The 6608-nt window shown below is 36.2% G+C and overlaps 1 long non-coding RNA gene across 3 annotated transcripts; it reads right to left on the bottom strand.

Annotated features, from left to right (window-relative positions):
* Positions 1–2389: 2389 nt before the first annotated feature.
* Positions 2390–3768, bottom strand: LOC136269026 (uncharacterized). 3 transcript variants are annotated; one of them, XR_010707193.1, is made up of 8 exons: positions 3642–3768; positions 3527–3588; positions 3144–3455; positions 2978–3092; positions 2881–2928; positions 2776–2826; positions 2641–2727; positions 2390–2586 (listed from the first exon to the last, which is right to left on the bottom strand). It is a non-coding gene; the product is annotated as an uncharacterized lncRNA (long non-coding RNA). The 3 variants fall into 3 exon arrangements; XR_010707192.1 differs by having other exon boundaries at positions 3139–3455; positions 3527–3768; XR_010707191.1 differs by having other exon boundaries at positions 3527–3768.
* Positions 3769–6608: the final 2840 nt, after the last annotated feature.

Raw genomic sequence — 6608 nt, 5'->3', positions numbered from 1 at the left:
TAGAAATAAATTATCAATATAGGTCTTTAGGCCAACATTTATCAGTCCCTGTTTCCTGTCAACACTGGTGAGGACAGGAAGTTATTAAAATTTTGTAGCTAGCGATGAAATATTTGTAATAATGAAATATACAGGTATATGAAAATTATTATAACAGGCTTACAGCAAGCCACAAGGCCTAAAATCAGGCCTTAACACTGCATAGATTTGTAGTGTTAAAATTGCATGTGCAGTGATAAAATGTAACTTGTTAAAATTTCACAGTAAAAGGTAAATAACTAGTTCATCTTCAAAGATAAGGCTAAGGAAATCAGTCTTACTGACTAGCCAAGTCTCTGAATGGTACACCTTACAAGTATTTAGCTGTGAATGGATTAAGGTAAAATGTTTATGTTTCTGAATGTTTCATGGCTCAAGCAATAGTTACATATAAGCTACAGTAAATGCATGGATTAGTGTCGATCTTGACTCAGAGTTGATATTTGAATTCTATTATACTTGAATTTTCTTTAGTCTGGTAAGTGCCATAGTACAGGCAGGAATATATATATATATATATGTATATGAACAACATGCCTTGTGATTCTGTGACCATGTAAATTGAGTGTACTATCGTGTGGCAATCAATGGCTGTGTAAACATTGTTCCTTTTAGACAGGTATATATAATAACTAATTATCTTTTCTGCACAAGGAAATGTTGAATACCATAGGCTATAGCATGTAACTTTGCTGTGTATATACGTAATTTTGAAATTTATTTTAGATGGCTGTGTTGGTCTGCAACGTGTGTGATCAGCTATACATGCCTTAAATATTACCGTTGCATAATGATATACATTTTGAGCATTTTAGATAGATACTTATGTGCATGCAGTAACTTGTGCTTCATGAATGTATAGCATATCTTGAGGCCTTATCATCCCCTATAGCTGCATAATAAAAATTGTGCAATTAAAAAATGAAGCGTGTCTGTGACACCAAAGTGTGCTGTTTTAGTGTCACAGGGCACACTTGATTCTTTACAGTGTACACTGAAGTTGAGATACCCTAATAGAGAGCAGCCACTCTAATACAACAGTCGATATAAACTGTTGAAATCACTTACAAATTTAATTTCAAAGGGAATAATTTTTATCTGCATGGGTGTGTACACCCAAATAACCTATCTCAGCTAGCTTTGTATGCACTCATATTGTAAGCTTTGTATAAGCATCATTTTGGATGAGTTTCCTTTCCTGTCACCCATAGCTAGTGTTTTGTAGTTAGGATCATGGTATCACAAAAAGTCAGCCCCCTCTCAAAATACTTACTTCACCACTGATATATAACATAGGAGTCATGCAGGTTTCTTATGTGTGTAGTGTTATTTAGGCACTGCAATAAGGATTTGTTAATCTGTTAGTTATGCAATATACACTATAAATACAGAGGAGACCAGACATATGAGCTTCGTAATAGGTACAGAATCCTTGCAACCTTGATACACTCTATTACATTATTACATGTTTATGCATAGTTATTCCTAACATCAGTACTATAGTGTTGGCATAGATTGCTTTTTTGCACTCTGTGTGCATGCTCATGAGTGATCATGATTGCTCTATTGGATTATGAGTATGATGACTGCTTTATTAGAAAATAGCTGATCTGGGCAGGAAACAGGAAATTTACTAGTGGACATTAATCTTCAGTCATGGCTATATTGACAGCCTGTATGTATATAACTAAAGTATTAACTAATAGTATAGCTGCTGCAGGTGTGCATTGCTTTTTATTTGTATGATCTCTACAAAGTTTTCATAGAAATAAAGGACAATGAAACAATGGTACTAGACTATTAGTTGACATTTAATTCCTACTTCAGTCATATACAGCCTGGCAATAGTATGTATATAGTCATGACTGAAGTAGGGACACCATAATACTAGAGCACGCTCTTTCTGTACTAATCTGCTTAAACACCATTTAACATTTTCACAGAGACATTTTCATTGCAGGACCTCACAGTGATGGAATGGATTACCTAATGATGAGAATTTTACTGTTACTATTAACAACAGTCATTTTTTTCTATTTTCATTCAATCATCTTTGTAATTAGTTACCTTAAAGTAGTTGCATTTGTTTTGTATTTGTGTCCATGTTTCAAGTTTCGTACTTGTTAGCTAGCTATACACTGTTAAGAATAAGGAGTAACCATTACTCCCCTAGGGGAGTTCCCAGTGTAGGGAGGATTTAACACCCCTATATTTTTGTGGAGAGTAACTAACACCCTGCAAAGGAGTAACAGGAACCCTTTGAAAAATCTATTGTAGGGAGTTTTAGTTACTCTAGGAGAGTTCACATAAGCATGCAAGGTGTTTCCTTTACTCCATGAAATTCTGCAAATAACTCCGTATAAAATCTCAAATGATGTTAAAGACATATAGCAAAAAAAGAATGTTAACAAAATGTTTACAAAATCCAGCTTTATAATATTGGAAAGTCACTGAAAAAAGAGATCAGTAGCAAGGCTTCATCATCAGCAAACGATACTTCACTGCCACTTCACTGGAGTCACTGCCTGCCACATGACATGTTATCAGCTGTAGTAAATAGCAGTATAGTAAAGAAATATTCGACAATCACATACTTGTTACCTGTATAGCTGAAGGTACGTCACACGCAGTTGCCAACAAAGTTGTATAAACAATTCTGCTAGACCAGCAGCATTGGTATAGTGTAAACTAAAATAAGCACAGTTGCTATCACATAAAACAGCACTTATTTGCTACCTGGAATTCATCATTTTGTTTGTCTATTTGTTCACTGATTTCTTGTGGCACCTGTAATTTATGTTTACAAATTGATGTACAGTCACTGTATGTTAACACACTTACTGGATGTTGTTTAAATTCTATGTTCTCAGTGACATTGAGGTAACCGTGCTAAAAAAGTAAATATGTGCTTACGTAACTATAAACATTATCTCCTTACAGGTCAAGATTAACTTGGAAAGTTGATGAGGTCGAAGACACACAATGTACATTGTATCATGAAGAGATTCTTGTTAACTGCAGACGATACATCTTACTAGTTAATTCCAGTGAATCTGCATGTAATTATGTAAAGACACTGACAATGATCCGGCTACTGACCTTACCAGGCAATATCATTGTGTCCAGATTCTAACGCGGTAAAGGCTGAAAGCAGAGTGAGACGGACATGATATGTACGCCATGTTTAAGCTAGGTGGCTTTCCTCTCCTCTCTCAAGTCTTCAACTTCTTACACACTGAATACTAGTAGCTAGCGGTGAGCTTGGATGGGCTGAATACTTGCTGTCCGGCAGTGATATATACGACTGAGTCCGCCGAATTTTATTCTCTTTCCCCGAGTCTTGAACTATTTCTGCCCTGTCACGATAAGGCGCCTAAACCCTGACGAGCAGTGGTGACTTCCATTGGAGCCAGTACCTGAAGAAACAATGAACGAGATAGTGAACGTCCAGTAATTATTCACAAACAAGTAAACACTTTAGTATCACCTTTTAAGCACAACAATTCCTCAGAGAAGCAAACCGCTTTCAACTACAGACGATTGCGGAATCTATGCAACACAGGAAGTCAATGGAAACGTGAGCTTGTTACGTAATTCGGCACCTTTCAAAGCAAATGGATCACGTTTTCGGTTTTCGCTTGACGGTTTTTGTTGCAAAGATCGCGCAATCGTCTGTACTCAACACGGCTCTGTTGTTAAAGAAACCGTTTCTATGGTAATACTCTTCATTCTAAATAATGCGCTTGTAGTAGAAATAGTATTTAATAATTATACATACGTATTTCAAAATATTCTTGATTCTTGAGTAACAATTCGTCCTCCTGCTTTCGTACTGTCTGTTTCCTTCTCTATGTCTTGGTTAGTCTGCAAAAATAAAACGTGAGTAAATGGCTGCCATTGAAAAGGAAGCCTAAATAATTACTTTCATTTTTACAATGAGTGGCTAGAATTGAACTGGCTAATTAATGGAGAAAATATCATAGTGAGAAAGCTATAACTTGCATGTGGCTCATTCAGTTGTAGGCTCAGTAGGTATACTGGCTCACTGAGGGGTTCACCTTTGCTACTAGCTAGCTGGTAATGGGAACTCTTCAGTTTGGTGCCTTCACTCACTTGGAGTTCTCTTCACCCTTAGTGGGTTACTGTTACTCTCCTAGTAATCTGAACTCCCCTTTCAGAGTAAAATATTTTACTCCCCGGCCATAGTTACTGTTATTCCCCTTTTTTAACAGTGTATGTATTTGTCTGTATTGTATGCTGCTCTGGCAAGGAAGAATAGGTAGTTGCCAGTTGTCAGAGAGTAATTTCATTGTCTATATTGTTATGACTAGGATCAGGCCACCAATGGGACAACTTAACTGCAAAACAAGGCATATATATATAGTGTGTAGGCAGGTTAAGAAAATACAGTAGTTACTCCAGTGGTGCAATATAAACACCAGTCATGAACATAGTATGAATACTATACAGTTACTTTACTTCTAGATCATAAAGCAACCATTTGAAACTGACTGCTATATTAGACTGTTCTATATATTGACCTGTGCCTGATACACACATGCAGAACTTAGCTATTCTTTACCTGAACTATAAACTAATAAAACAAAAGATGGCAAAAGTGTGCATGACTAAACAATTCAACAAAGTCTCTGTCACTACTTTCTGTAAGATATCTCATCATTGGCTTTAATCTCCACTTTGTTCGTGATCCTTGCACACACTACTCAAAAATATCGCATTATTATTATTATTATTACTGCTAATACAACTATGTACGTACCCCAATCCATGTGACAATCTGCTATGTACAAACATGTCATAGCCAGCTTCAGTGGTGCATGTGTGTGTGCGTGTGTGCATGCGTGTGTGCATGCGTGTGTGCACGCGTGCGTGCCACTGGAATTGAAACACATACATGGGCAAGGGGTTTAACTGAAAATACCTACAGTAGTATAAGCTGTTTACCATATAGGTGTGAAATGTCAGATGTCTCTGAAGATGACACAGTCAAGAAGTGAGGCTATATACATGAAAAGGTGATGGTATACATAATCAGCATAATTATGATCAAGCCATTATGGCATGGTAGTGCAGGGGCTAAAAAAGGGGCTAGTTGTGGCCAAAAAGCTTGTTGTAAATGACATTTGGCTAGTTGTAAATGGTGATTTGGCTAGTTGTAAAAGTCAGACTAAATAGCAAGCTGTACCACAGAAAAGAATAAAGTCAAAAATTACATGCATACTTGTGCATGCTGCCATGTTTACAGGGATTTGACTAAAAGTGCCATTTTCAAAAATTTTCCACTTGCGGTCTACTAAAATTGCAACTTATAATTATGGTCATTTTCACAGTCCACTATTCATATAAAATAATTCCCTTAAAATCATATAAAAACAATAGTTTGATCTAAAGAATTGGCTTGTACGTGGTTTGTTTGTTATTTCCTAGTTCCAGGTCTCAGTCACTTATCTCAAATTGCATCCAGATTCAATCTTGCCACAATTATGGGTAAATATGCTCCCATACTCCCCTGAAATCCCTTCAATCATATTCATTCCCTTCACTGACATTTTGCTACACAATAATTGTAACAATATAGAACACAACATGGTGCTATAGTCACTGAAACTGAAAGCAGTATAAATCCTCTATCTATAAAAGACATTTTAAGACTGGGCAAATACCATAATCAATCTAAGAAACCTCAGCCAATTCTTGTCAGATTCAACTCAGTGTTATCAGTATTATCCAAGATCTAAGGGTTAGACCAGACATGACTCAAGAAGAATGGCACTTCTTTTAAAACAAAGATGGCATTTAATTTAAAAGGGAACAGAACGTAAAAAAAATCAAAGTACGCAGCAATAAACTTTTAATTCAAAATAAGTTTTATGGAGAAGTTATTAATTCATTCTTTGTCCATTCTCAATCTTCACAAGCTAGAGCTGAGATGGATACCTCTAACAATTGACTAACCTCGGATTGCAGACGCCATGACTAATCAATGGTTAATAATTATTTGTACACATACCCAGGGGCATATGTAGGATTTTTGCAAGGCGGTTTCCAAATTTGGTAGTGAGTTATAGGTGTCAAGGTCTGGGGACACAGCCATGTACAATAAAATGCTTCAAAATTTGCTAGTTTCTCAATTTCATGGGTGATAAACTGTTATTAATATAATTTTATGCTTGGTTCCCTTAAAGTCCTAAATGTACTGGCCAGGTAATGTAATAGTCTAAATGGCCTCATATTCAATTTCTCCTGAATATTTTTCATAACTAAACTTTAAATGCAAGATTGTGTTCCGTTATAAATGTTCATGAGAGTAGTTTGACTGCTGCATGTACCTGACTGCTCTATATAAACAAGAGTATATAATGGAGAGCCCCCATTAGCTTTTGATATAAGAGTATCTCGATTATCCCGCAATACATAACAGAATTGTATAAGATTCCTACACTGTAGCTATGTCCTGTTCCCATAGCTAAATTGTGTAGACGCAGTTGTGCTGTTATCATCAAGTTAGCATGGTTCTCCTGCTGTAACAAGCCTCAAAATTTCAGAGG

Source organism: Dysidea avara, chromosome 10 (genome assembly GCF_963678975.1).
Source record: "Dysidea avara chromosome 10, odDysAvar1.4, whole genome shotgun sequence".
Classification (NCBI taxonomy): domain Eukaryota; kingdom Metazoa; phylum Porifera; class Demospongiae; order Dictyoceratida; family Dysideidae; genus Dysidea; species Dysidea avara.
This window is presented reverse-complemented; position numbering and strand designations above follow the sequence as displayed.